The sequence below is a fragment of the Nelumbo lutea genome, chromosome 4 (assembly GCF_056320005.1).
Source record: "Nelumbo lutea isolate HS-2025 chromosome 4, American lotus-T2T, whole genome shotgun sequence".
Classification (NCBI taxonomy): domain Eukaryota; kingdom Viridiplantae; phylum Streptophyta; class Magnoliopsida; order Proteales; family Nelumbonaceae; genus Nelumbo; species Nelumbo lutea.
The window spans coordinates 58832349-58847453 of record NC_142687.1 but is presented as its reverse complement, the minus strand read 5'-3'; positions in this window follow the sequence as shown (position 1 = coordinate 58847453).

Genomic DNA, 15105 nt, shown 5'->3' with positions numbered 1-15105 from the left:
ATGAAGCCACCCGTAAGGACCACTTCCCTCTCTCATTCATGGACCAAATATTAGAGAGGTTAGTCGGGCATGAGTATTATTATTTCTTGGATGGATATTTAGGATACAATTAGATCCCAATTGCACTGGAGGACCAAGAAAATACCACTTTCACTTGCCCTTATGGTACCTTTGCATACCGAAGGATGCCCTTTGGGTTGTGAAATGCCCCAGCAACCTTTCAGCAATGCATGATGTCCATATTTTCTGATATGGTTGAAAATTTTATTGAGATTTTTATGGATGATTTTTCAGTTTTTGGCTCTTCATTTGATGTTTGCTTGAATAATCTGGAACAGGTTCTTAAGAGATGCAAAGAAACACATCTGGTATTAAATTGGAAAAAAGTGTCATTCTATGGTGCAAGAAGGCATAGTGCTTGGACACAAGATTTTCCAAAGAGGTATAGAAGTCGACAGAGCTAAGGTGGAGGCAATTGAAAAATTGCCACCCCCATCATATGTCCGTTCTGTAAGAAGCTTCTTGGGGCACGTCAGATTCTATAGGATGTTTATTAAGGACTTTTCAAAAATAGCCAAGCCACTGTCTACTTTGCTTCAAAAAGAAGTGGCTTTTGACTTTTCACCTATTATGATAGCACCGGATTGGACACTTCCATTTGAATTGATGTGTGATGCAAGTGATTCTGCCATAGGAGTTGTTTTGGGACAAAGAATGAACAAACATTTTCAGCCGATTTACTATGCTAGCAGAACCTTGAATGGAGCTCAACTAAATTACACCACAACCGAAAAGGAGCGACTAGCGGTAATCTTTGCACTTGATAAGTTTCATTCATATCTGATTCTATCCAAAGTTATTGTGTACACAGACCACTCGGCATTGAGGCACTAGCTGACCAAGAAAAATTCAAATCCAAGACTGATCAGATGGATCCTATTATTGCAAGAGTTTGACATTGAGATTAGAGACATGAAAGGTGTTGCAAACCTAGCTGTTGATCATCTCTCCCGGTTGGACAAGGTAAGCTCAAAAGGGGAGATAACCAGCAACATTCAAGAAAATTTTCTAGATGAACAGTTGTACTCAATTTAGGAATACTCATCTCCTTGGTATGTTGATTTTGCAAATTATCTAGCTGCACAAGTCCTTCCTCCTAACCTTTCATATGAACAGAAAAAGAAATTCCTTTCTGATATAAAATACTATTTGTGGGAGGAACCCATTTTGTACAAATTGTGTGCAGATCAGATCATAAGGAGATATGTCCCCGAGGAGGAGATGGCGCCGATACTCCAAATTTCCCATGATAAAGAAGCAGGAGGACACTTTGGAGCTAGCCGCACTGCAACCAAGGTTTTACAATCAGGTTTTTATTGGCCCACACTGTTCAAAGATGCCATAGGTATGTGTCCACATGTGACAAATGCCAAAGATCCGGAAACGTTTCCCAATGGAATGTAATGCTCCTTTTCAATATATTGATCTATGAAATCTTTGATTTTTGGGGTATAGATTTCATGGGACCATTCTCAAATTCTTTTGGGAATAAGTACATCCTCATTGCATTTGATTATGTACCTAAATGGGTAGAAGCCATGGCTTTACCCACAAATGACTCTAGGAGGGTGGTACATTTCCTGAAAAAGCTCTTCACCCGATTTGGAACTCCTCGAGCTATAATCAGTGATAGGGGAACTCACTTCTGCAATAGCCACTTTGAACGGTTAATGCAGAAATATGGAATTAAACATAAATTGGCTACCCCTTATCACCCTCAAACTAGTGGTCAAGTGGAATTGCAGGGTGCTCAAAAGAATTTTGGAAAAGACCGTAGCATCTGGTAGAAAAGATTGGTCCATCAAATTAGATGATGCATTATGGGCATATAGAACTGCATATAAGACACCCATTGGCATGTCCCTATACAGATTGGTCTTTGGTAAAGCATGTCATTTACCAGTCAAGTTAGAGCATAAGGCCTATTGCTCTTAAATTCTTAAATTTTGACATTCAGGCCACCGGGGCTAAGAGGCAGTTGCAATTGAATGAAATGAATGAATTCAGACTTGCCGCCTATGAAAATGCCAAGGTTTATAAAGATAGAATTAAAAGGTGGCATGATAAGAACTTGCTGAGATGGGACTTTTATGTAGGCCAACAGGTATTGTTATATAGTTCCCGTCTCCACCTGTTCCCAAGCAAGCTAAGATCCAGGTGGTCTGGACCCTTTACCATTATACAAGTTTTTCCCCATGGGGCTATAGAAATCACCCACCCGGTTCAGGGCACATTTAAAGTAAATGGTCAGTGCCTAAAACCATATTTAGTGGGCGATACTGTACCCCCTCCATCCACTGTTTATCTTGACAACCAATGATCTTCTATGCTTGTTCATGACCAGGTTAAGGAAATTTGTTTTTTCTTGTTGATCATTTTTAGGAAATTAGTTAGTAAAATAAAGATCTCTTTCTCAAAGTTTGAATTCAATTTTAGCAAAAGAGGATTCCCACCACAGTATCGATTTTATTATTTAGGGAGTCCTCTATCCCCCCTTCTCGTTACTTGCTATTGCTCTTGTTCATTCCCTAACACTAGGAACATTGAGGACAATGTTCATCTTAAATGTGGGGGAGTGAGCCTGAGGCTAGGATGTGGGGGCTGAAACCATTCACCCCAACACACATATAAAAGCAATGACATAACCAAGTAGACTGAAACCCCTCAAGTTCAATGCTATGCATGAGAAAAAGTGAGAGCTGAATATGTCTTTCAGCATAACTAGCCTTAACTACCTCCATGTGTATGAAAGCACTTGATTTCATTGTTAATGGTCAAGAAAGCTAGTGCACATCTGAATTACTGATACATGAGATTCAATAATTACAAAAAGGACAAAGCCCAAATTGACTCTGCTATTTTGAGCTGAATAGTAAAACTAGCAGCTCAGAACATGAGTCTTGTTATCTGCCTCAAGCATGTGACCAGTGTGAGACGGAGCATAAAATGCACTCACACCAAAAAAAAAAGAGAGAGTCTGAGATGGAGCATAAAATGCACTCACCCCTAGAAATAAGTAATTATGGTGACAGTTGAGGTTCAAGGGGCATAATAAAGTTGAACTCTCATTAAGATATAGTTACAGATGTGAAACTGAGTTCAATTTGATTATTAATTTTGACAATCAAAGAGTTGATTTATATATTGAATGGGAGTGAAGACTGGAATGTGAAGAAATTCATATTCTCCTTTCCTTGGATTTTATACATGTGTTAAATGGTATTTTACAAGAATAAGAACTAAAAACTTACAAAAGTTCCCCAACTACTCAATGCATTTCTATCCTAAAAACTCACCTGGTAAATGGTGAGAATAAAGGGGGGGGGGGGGGGGAATGTTCAGTTTATGGCTGATGTCTTTGCTTGAGGACAAGCAAAAGCTTAAGTGTGGGGGTATTTGATGAACATACAATTTATCTATAATTGCCAAGGTTTTTGCATGGAGTCTTATGACGGTTTTATTCAATTTTGCCCTAATTTAGCTTAATGCCAAGAAAAATTTAAGGGGCAATCAATTCAAGAAAAATAAGGAAAAAAGTAAGAAAAGAAGGCCCAAAAATTACCAAATTCAGCCCAGCCATGCCATGGGAGTAAGAAAGTATAATTTGGCCCAAATAGTACAAGTTAACTCTTTGGGAAAACCCAAAGAAAGGAGCCTAGCAAGGAGGAAATTTCGGCCCAGAAAGAAGAGACCCATTCTCAGCCCAAAGAACAACCTAGAATGTAGCCAACATGTGCTAAGAATGAGCTAAATTGCAGCCCAAATAGCATCCCAAATGAGCTAGGGGCAGCAACTTTTAGAAGGTTCTTGAGAGAGCACTCTAGAAGGTCCAAAGGGGGTGTAATACACCCCATTCTAGAGGCTTCACGAAGGGGCAAGAGCTCCCTTGAAAGCCTATATACAGAGGCCTCTAGAGGGGGGAGAGGTGTTCATTTGCTCAAGTTCAAGGCTCTCCCATCCTTTGGGGTTCGAACTCCTTGAAGAGAAGAAGAGAGAAGAAGAGCTAGGTGCAAGAAGGAGAAGGGCTGAAGAGGTTCAAGCCAGCAAGAAGAGAAGGTGAGTTTAAATTTGGGGAATTTTGATTTAGAGATCCTTTGTAATAATTCTTTTTAGTTTCAAAATTTTTGGGTTCGAATTCAGCTTCTCTTAATGTAATTTTCTCTTCCTCTCTTTCATTCTTTCTTGTTGTAATTAAAGCTGTAAAATTTCAGAATTATGTAATCAATTTCTTCCTCATTTGAGTAGATCTAATTTCTTCTTGATGTTTCTTGAATAGAGGGTGATTCTAGATCAGATTGGTTAATTTATCTTTCAAAACTCAGATCTGAAACCTCAGATATGAGATTTGTAAGATCTGAATTGCTTGAAAAGAATTCAGATCTTCCATTCTCAGGTTGACCGATTTGATCTAATGTTTGGGATTACTAGAGTGCTTGAGAAAGACTCTAAGAATTCAGATCTACTATTCAATAACTGAATTGCATGCGAGGTTAGAGATAACTTGCACAATTCAATTGGTGATCAATTCAGGTTTGAATTGATGCCTGTGTTTGAAGTAATGCATGCATGAATGATTAGATCCTTGATAGAGATATAAGGATCATCATTCATGCATAGGATGAACATGCTTTTGAAAAAGGTTGTTCATGACCTTGGGGTTTCACCAAACCAAGGCTTAATCATGGCTTATTCGAATGACTCAAGTAAATTGATTGTTGAATCTTGAAATTGGGTTTTATTGCTTACTTTTCTAATTTGAATAGAAGGCATTTGAGCCAATGTTTTTAGTTAGATTTTATCTTAGAATTTTAATTTTTGAATAAAGTTATGATGTGTTGTTAATCAGATAGGAATTGACCAATTTAGTATTGGTAGTTGTTTCCTATATCCCCGTGGGAACGATAATCTATTCACCTCTTTACTACTTGAACGGCTAGTGCACTTGCTAGTGTCACAATGAACCACATTAGTGGAGTTCAATGGCATGTATTGGTTGTAAGCCAGGGCTGAGGCCGGTGGCTTCTTGTTATCCTTGCTATTGTTGTTGTGGTGGTGGTGGTCTCCGCCCTTCCTCTTCTTCTCAAGGGGTCCATTGTGGCACTCGACCTCCTTTTCTTGGTGGTCCTCGGCCGAAGCCTCTTCGGACACAATGTACTTTTGGGCCTTCTTGAGGAATTCTAGCTTTGTCTTCGACGGGGTCTTGGCAATCAAGCACTTCAGGGCCAAACCGGGGTGGAGCCCATCGATGGTAGCATCTATTGAGACCATGGGGTCGAGGTCGCGGACCTCGATCTCTTCCTTTTTGAAGCAATCGATGTAGGAGTGCAAACTCTCTCCCTGCTTTTGCTTGATGGAAATTAGCAAGACTACACTTTTCTGGCATCGTCTATTGCTGATGAAGCGAGCAAGGAACAGGTTATCAAATTGCTCCCACAAGTTGATTGATCGAGGCAGGAGACTGGAGAACCAACGGCGGGCAGCCCCCCTAAAGGTAGCCTAGAAAGTCCAACACTTCAAGGCGTTGGAATACCCATAGAGTATCATGAGTGCTCTGAAAGATTTCAGGTGGTCATCGGGGTTTGAGTTCCCATCATACATCTCCCCGTCGGATTGCTTTGATCGGTCAAGGTATCAGCTTAACTCTCTCGGACCTGACAGAGCTTGTCCTTGAGGGCCCCAAGCTTGGCCCGTAGTTCCACAATTCAAGGGTCAGTTGGAGCTTGCCACCCATCTCTGCCTTCGTGGGCATGATGAGGGTCAGCACAAACTTCAAAATGCTCTGAGGCAGGACCACGTGCCTCCCATTTGGCGTGACGGTCGTTCAGGACGTCACGAAGATCTGAGACCAGCACGGGAGAGGCGCGACTGATAACTTTGCATTTTGATGCCTTAAGGGCATCAATTCAGGGGTATTTTTGGCTTTAGAATAGTCAAGATGTGCCCTTTTTCCAGTTAAATGCAATGTTTTGGCCTCTAAGGGTTTTTATGCAAATTTTGGGGAAAACCGAGAAGTTTTTATCGCTGAAATGCAAATTTTGGGAAGCTGTTGTGAAGTCCAGTTGAGAGAAGGGGTGCTTTTGTAAAAAATTGAAAGTCGGAGGGCGCCTCCTAGCTACTAAACCCAGTTTGGCGCCCCTCCTACTGTATTAGCATGCTCCCCACGTTTTAGCAAACCCTAGGGCGCCTTTTAACCCATTCTTTTCACTCTTAGCAAACCCTAGCCTCCCCCCTAGCTGATTAATCTCCACCCTCCACTCCTTCTAATCTTCACCATCCATTCTAGGGCACTCTTTTTCTAGTTTTTAAACCCTAGGGTGCCACCTAAGTGCTAATCCTCACCATTCAGCCCCTAACCACTAGATCTCAGCCCTCCATTCAATTTTCTATCTCAGCTATCCACTCTAGGCACCTCCTACCTCTTCTAATCTCCACCTTTCAACCTTAGGAGCCTCCATCTCATCCATTCACTTCTGGGTGCCCAAATCTCAGCCATACATAATATTGGGTGCCCTCTTCTTTTCTTTTCATCCTTAGGATCAGCCCAAAACCATCCTAACCCTCCATTAGAAACCCTAGGGGTGCCCCAAACTTTGCTAAAACCCAGCTGCTGCCCCCCTCTTTCTCTCTATTCCCAATTATATCCACCCTTCTCTATAAGGACTCCAGGGGCCTTGGAGAAGGGGTTGGTCAATTCACCCAGTTACAAGGGTAAGGTTTCGTGAGGAGTTCAAGGATTGTAGAAGGGGAGGACGCTCGGTTCTTGTCAGGAGGGGTTCCTACAAGCTGTTCAACCAATCTATAACTACCGCCACTGGATCTAATCAACCATTCTTTTCTTTTCTTAATTTTCTTTTCTGTTATTTTTATTTCTCCAATCTTTTAGATTTAATTATTGTTCATTCCTTTGTTTTTCAGATCTGAATTTGTTCAGTTCAACGCTAAGGTGTCTCAAGGGGTTCGAGGGTTGTAGAAAGGACGAACACCCGATTCTTGTCAGGAGGGATTTCTGCAAGCTGTCTGGCTGATCTACAGCTACTGCTACCAGATCCAGATTCTGGATCATTTTTTTTTATTTCTTTTATTTCCTTTGTTGATTCCCATACTTTATTAAATTCTGATTTTTATTTATTGTCTTGTTTAAATTCAAAACAATTAATTTCAGCGATAATAGACTTTATTTTCGTATTTTCTACCATTCCTGATTGCATTCTCTTGTCCGGATCTAAGTATATATTAATTTTTCACTTGCTTCCCTGTGGATACAACCCGTTCTCACCGATTTACTATGTTAGTAGTTGTTTGAGAAATGGTAAAAATTAAAAATGTTTAAACTAGTGTTCTGGGGTATTTAACGACGCGCTTTCGTTGCCAGGAAAGCATGGAGAAAAAATTTTATTTACTTTTTTTGGATCTGTTCATTATTTTTTCTTTTTTATTTGATTTCTTGATCCATTATCTTAGTTTAATTCTTGTTTCTCCGTGATTCTGCAAGACAGAATAGCAAAAGGTGGGGTATCGGAGCATTATGGGACTGCAGAACGAAAGAGAAGAGAAGAAAAATTGGATTGCGTTTCAGGTGTAGTCATTCCATTTTATTTTTAATTTTCTGATTTTTATTTTCAAACTCTTTCTTTTGGTAGAATATCTATTTTCAATTTTTTTAATTATTTTTTCTTTCCTAAATCCAATTTATTTTCTTTTAGTATTATTTTTCTCTAGTTTTGTTTCTAGATCTATTTTTCTTTCTTAATTTTAATTTCTTGTGCGAATTTCTATTTTATTAGGTTAGTGTTTTTCTTTTATTAAAAAAATTCGTTTATTTTATTTTATTTTTTTATTGCCACATAATTTTCTTTTGTTTATTTTCTTTTTTATCAGTTTAATTTTTAGAATAGCAATTTTTTTTGTTAGAAATTATTTTAGTAGTTGTTAATATTTTTAGCATAATTATTTATTTTATTTTCTATTTGTTATGATTATTTATTACCTTATTTAATTTCCTTTTTATTAGTGCTTTAATTGAAAAAATCAATTGTTAAAAAAAGGAAATTGTCCAATTTTTCAAATTTTGAAATTTAAATTTAAAATTTCGAATTTTAAAAAATTAAATAATTAAATAATCATTAAATAATTAAATAACAATATAAAAAATAAAGAAAAAATCGAGAAAATTTTAATTTAATTTTTGCATTCCAACATTTAGGGTTTCATATTCTAGAGCATGCATCATATTGGTTTATTTAACTAATTATCATAGCTAGTTGTGAATGTGTTAGGTTTTCCTTCTTTTTATTATTTTAATTGCTTCTCTTGCTTAGTTGATTTTATTCTTTTATGTTATATTGATGAATTGCATTTTAGAGATAATTGTTCATGCATTGTAGTTAGTTGCATTTGCTTTTTTTATTTTGTCTTCCCATTAATCTACTTAAGGGCAACTCCTTTTAAATATGATAAGGTGGGGATTTCATCACCCTTCCTTGGCCCAAAAATCACCACCCTTCACGTGCAGTTCACCCTAACCCTAATTTAAAATTTGGATAGCAAGATCCTCTAGGGAAGTCTCACATTCGGTTCAAAGGTGTGCTGAATTTTAGGAAAGCTTGTAATTACTTTCCATAACCGGCAATTGGTGCCTAAGGAAAGAGGTTAAACGGCTACGCCAAAGTGAGTTTTGTGGTTACTTAATTAGGTCCTTGCGAGAGCAAGGGGAGCCTCCCACATCCCCACCTCTTACCAGGCTAACCAAAGGAAGTGGTGTAATTCCATGTGAACCTATAAGGATTCACATTGGTTGAACCACTAGTTTAGGAAACCCTAGGTCAACCCTAGGTCGTGTGGTTGATTTGCTTGCATTTTTTAAAAATTTAAAAACTCAAATTTGAATTTAAATTTCAGAAATTTAAATTTCAAAATCTGAATTTGAATTTAAATTTCAAATTTCAAATTTGAAAAAAAAATAAATACAAAAAATAAAATAAGAAATAATAAATAAATACAAGGGCAGAACCAATTCCAGCAGATGTATCCTAGGAACCAACCAACCCAATCTTATTAGGCTCACCAACGACCTCCTCAAGCCCGTTCAATAGATGATCAATTCATGCAGCTTCAGCAGCTGATCCTAAATCAGCAATAGTCCTTCGATAGATTAGAGAGCCAAATAGGACAGCTAGCCAGTGTTAGACAGTTTTGTATGCCCTTAGCTTCAATCAAGATGATGTACTTTATGAGTTTATTGTAAATGAATAAATGTGAATATTTAATTCATGTTCCCTTGGTATGTTTTTGTGTTACACCCTTAAATTGGACACTTAATGAGACTCGTGTTAGTTTAGAATGTTCACAGCCAGTGGGTCGGTCTGGGGAGAACTATCCTGACAAGGCTGACACTATGGTGCCACCAAGTCAGTTGGGGTGGCCTGTCTCAGCTGCCAGGGTGAGACCCTAGGCACATATAGTGTAGGATTAATTAAATCTTTGAACTAGACCAGATTTCTAGTATTGCCCTGGACCTTGGAGATTAATGGGCAAAACTGGAAAGTTACACCCAACCCCTAGACTCGATTATGATACTGCACTAGGTGTCGGATTGGGTTGTCTTTGATATAACAATCAGTGAGATCCTTAGCAGGGATCAAAACTTGGGTATGTTGGGACAGTCTGAGAATTCATCTAAGTGGGTGATCATAGTGATAGGATAAGCCCCTTTGTCGAACAAAGGTAATGATCGGCGATGCACTCTCACTGATGGAAACCAAGACTATCGACAACTGATTTCAATCGTTGAGATTTGTTTTGCAAAATATATTTAATATAAGATATAAAAGTATATATATTATGGTTTTGAAATGATTAGCAAAAAGGTTTTAATTCCCAAGATCCATATAAGTAGAGAGTGCAACACTGTTCCTTGCAGCTGAGGGAGCGGTCCTCTCTTGTCGGGCAGTGTGTGATCATTATGGGCTGAGAGGTTAAGTGTAAGACCATTGAGTGCTTTTGTAAAAGTGCTTTCATAAAAGTACTTTTGTAATAGTGCTTTTAGTAAAGTGCTTTTGTAAAAGTGTTTTTATAAAACTACTTCTCTAAAAGTGCTTTTATAAAAGTACTTTTGTAAAAATGCTTTCATAAAAGTATTTTTATAAAAATGCTTTCATAAAAATACTTTTATAAAAGTGTTTTTGTAAAAGTACTTTAATAAAAGTGATTTTATGCTCACTTCAGTTTTGATTGATTTCAAATTGGATAAGGGTTTGGCCTCATGATCGGATTATTGGAAATTTGGTTTAGGTCCAATTCAAACCAATAAGAATATGGACCAACTTATTTTGGATTGGTCCAATCCAATAATTATAATGGACCGTCCAAATCCAATTTGATAAAGTTGGGATCGGATTGGATCCAAACCAAAACCAGTCATTTGACTCCCCTACTTGTAATCTAATAATAATGCTTTTATATGCATTATACCCCCTTTGAATTGCACAATATACGAAGGGCATCGGTCTTATCTTTGATGCCCATAGCCATTTGAAGATGTCGAGCGTATTAATATTTTAATTATTTTTATTTCCATTTTTCTAATATGATGGGGAAATCATTTATTTTACTTTTTAGGTTGTGCTTGTTTTTTGTTTTCGGTGTAAACTTCATCGATGGAGTTCAGTGCCAATGGGATGTATTATTTATATCGATTATTGATGTAAAACTCAACTGGCGGGATGTAAACCTCACACCAAAAACAAATGCATGAAAATATAGACTAGGAGTGGAGTTTTACACCAGTTCGCATTTATACTGAAAAAATGTGAACAAATGCAAACCAACAATAAAGTTTTATGTCGATTTGCATTTACACGAAAAACAAACGTAATGTGACAGACAAATAAGAAATAAGACAGAGTCAAATATAGAGCAAAAATAAATCATTAATTTATTCCAGTTCAATTGCTTGCCATCTCTCCATAAATTACATGGCAAACCAGTTGATCCATGGTTTTCAAAACCAGACCGGACTAGAAGGTCAGACCGGAAAAACCAAGAACCGATCATGTGACCGATTCCATTTTTCCCCAAAACTGGATATTCCCAAAAAAAACCATTGATTTGGTCAAAAACCCGCTGACCTAGTTGGTTGAACCATTCGAACTGTTAATGGTTTTGATCATTATTTATTTATTTATTTATTTTATTTTTTTGATAGAACAGGCCAACCGTTCAAACCATTTGACCCAGGAACCGAACCCCTAACCGGTTCATTCTCTGGGTTGGTTTTAAAATCCTTGAGCTGAGCCTTGGGTTTCTTTTGCTAGAAAAGTGAAATTTGGGCCCAAGCCTCAAAGAAACTGGATCAAAATTGCATTTATCTTAATCTCTCAGCGAAGGGGGTCTTCCAACTTTCAACTTGCATCCCAGAGTTGAAAAGGCTAATGTCAGCATAAACCAGAAATGGACAAGTCTAGCCTCAAGCGAATCGAATCTGAGTTCAAACGGTATTGCTTTGGGAAAAGTACAAGCAGGCCCATTGCAGAAATCTGAACACCAGGCCAGCCCATTCCGAATTTACAATGACTCTCGAATTCAACTTTTGAAATTATAAGACCGATTCCCACGCCATGTAAGCGTCACACTTCTACCTATGCTTTTTCTGTGAGGTGGCAATCCAACTCGGGTTACATGTCACAATAACATTTATTTAAAATTTTATTTTGAAATTTACCCTTAAATTGTAAAGACTAAAATGACCTTGTTAGGGCCCACGGCCATTGTTCTCTCCCACCCTCCCTATTTTCTCTCTTTCATTCTCTCACACTCTCAACTCTCTTCTCTTTGACTGCTTCTCCAACTACAACTTTCGTTCTCTCACACTTTCAACTCTCTTCTCTTCGACTGCTTCTGCAACTGCAACTGCAAGTTCTCCTCCCCAGCGTCGCTCCTCTTTCTCACCCTCATTTTCTCCTCCCTTGCTCCCCCTCAGTCTCCCCAGCGGCGCTTTTTTCCTACAACTTTTCCCTTGGCCTTTGACTGACCCTTGACTGAACTTCGGCTGCTCTCCCTCTCCTTCAATGTTTTTTCCCAATGCGTTGAAGACAATCCCTACTGAAAAAGCATACTAATAGGTATTTGATAATTTCTCTGTACGTAGTTCATTTTGTTTTAGTTTATGAAGAAGTCCATTCAATACATTTGTTTGTTGATTCTCCTTGCATGCCTGTTGTACTAAATGGATAGTTGTTTCTAATTCACTTTCTAACATTGGTTAGTTGGTGTGGAATTCCCAAATCTGAAATGGGCCAAATTCCCAAATCTAATAGTTTCGTTAAGTTAGGTATGAATGAGGATGCATGACAATGACATGAGCTACCCTATATTGGTACCCATTTACCAGTTTCGGGAAGTAGAAGATATTTACTCTATTTCTAATTCATTTTCTAACATTGGTCTTTTGGGGTTTGAATGCCCAAATTATTCATTTTCTAACATTGGTCTTTAAAGTAAAAATTATAATATACCCCACCTCAATGAATAAATGGGTTTTAATGACTAGAGTGCTGCCTGAAGCATACGTTACAAACAATATTCCATGTACTTAACAATTACATATTGCCTTCTTCAATTTAAAAATTATTCATTCCTTGTTGTGAAACCTCAAATCTTTCTCAGGCTAGACTGGACAAATCATTATTCATTTATTAATTGTGAAGCCAAATACACTAACTTGTTTTACTATTATTAGCAGAACATTGAGGACTAGGTTGTCTCTAAAACTTAATTCATGGTGTCTTCAATCCAATTTAGATGACATAAGTATCAGTCTACAACTCTGCACTATCTGTCTCGTGTTCAAGCAATACAAATACAAAGCATTAAACTTTGATCCAAGTCCCACAAGCACATGAACACACAGCAAGAAAAAGTTAAAAGAATTGTGAAGATTTACTGTGAAACCTTGAACATGGCACTCTAATTCTGAACCCACCAGGTCTATCCCAGCCTTTGATGCCCTTAAACATTAAATATTTCTTGGTGTGACCCAGTTTTGTATCTTTTGAACCAGAATTCTGAGAAGAAAAAATCAATTGAATTTAAAGCGGTGCAAACTGCAAACCAGAATTAAATAAGGCCTTACCATCATTTGCCCAGAAAAGTGATAGATGACATAAAGATGATTCTTACTTCACAATTTCATACTTCTAGATTTCATCAGACAAAATTCCCAACCTGAAATCTTCAATGGTTGGGTTCATTTGATCAAAATGGTCATGACTCATGAAAGCAAAAACATGGATGAAGGGAAATTGCAGATATATGACTATAGGACCAATTTCAATTGATTTGAAAACTGATTTATTCACTTGAACTATCTTATTGCTTTAAGATTACAGGAATACCACAAGGCTTCAAAAATCAAATAAAAGGCACAACAAATTAAGAATAAAATCTCAAGTCAAAGGCATTGATAATTCAGATATAGTGCAAAAGAACAGGTAACCTATAATATTGATCCAAGCCTATGGATCCTAACCTAAGAAAAGAATAATAGGAAAAAATCACATTAAACAAAAGGACAAAATGTTGAGCATGCACACAAGAACAACCAAGAAAGTATACATTTTAATTGTAAATTGAGAATGGAATTACGTACTGAGGTAATAAAAGGGCCAGAAATGAAAAATACTGCTCCTCGGGCCTGCCTATCAACCCCTGTCCTTGGAGGTATGGCAGCTTCAGGGGCATTGCAAGTTTAACTGTTTTCAAAACAAAACAACCACTCTTTATTTCTAGTTCAGATTTTCAGTGACAGGGAGCTCTACTTCAATGTCATCATCATGATCATCCATGCTTTATCCCAACTATATGAGACCGGCTATATGAATTCCATTTCGTCAATCCATTATATTTAAATCCATATTCACTATTGAATTATTGGTATTTAAATCATTTCTTACTACTTCTGCCCATGTCCTTTTTGACTATCCGAGCTCTTTTACTTGTGAAAAAAAACCATTGTTTTAATGATTGATACTCAACAATGGGTTCTGAAGTGTGGCAGCAACTACCATCTTCCTAATAAGTAGAAAAATTACTTCTTTAACTCCAAATCTGAAATCATAGGAGAAAAAGTAGGTCAACGGACACATCAATCTGTTGGCTAATGGGTCATATCCTAAAAGTGGTGTAAAAAATTAGACCACCAATGATTTTGTTCTGGAGGTTGCAAAAAGTCACCATCACGCATTCCAAGAAAGTCATTAATAAATTAACGGGGTGTTTGACAACATGGTTGACTTTGTTTTTGAAAAAAATTATAAGTAAACCTTGTATAATACATTACAATATGGATGTATATTTCTAAGCAAAGGGTGAATAAAAGAAAGAACTAGAGTGTCTATTTCTAAACAAAGGGTGAACTGCCAACCAAGAATGAGCCATCCCCAGAATTTTACGTAGGATTTCTTCCTTTGAAGCCTGAGTCCCTTCAAACAATCTCCTGTTTCTTTCACTACACACAGTCCATAACACTACTGAAGGAAGTATGCTCCATGCTACCTTTCCAGCTCTACTTAAACCTTCTAGATGCCATGCCTCAATGAGACCCTTCACTACAGCTAGGAAGCACCATTTGGCATCAAAAACACCTAATATCCTTAACCAGCTCCAATGAGTAAATTCAGTTCTCATTGAATCAGTAAGTGACCAGAAGACTCCACATTCCCATTGCATAAGAGGCAATCCAAATCTGCCACCTGTAGACCTCTTTTGACTAGATTCTACTTTGTTAGGATCTTGTCCAATACTATTGACCAGAAGACTCCACTTTCTCAAGCCTGATTTAGAATTCAAGCATGGTGGGATGGTTAGGGCTGATCTTGATGGCATAAGCCATGGAGTTTAGTATGTAAATGAAAAGGGCTAAGTTCAATTCCACAAGTATTAAGATGATCTTATTCCTGGAAAGAACCAAATAATTTCAAAGTATTTGATACTATGCATATTATTAAGCTTGTGCATATAATTAGGAGCAGGACATTATAATTTAATTCT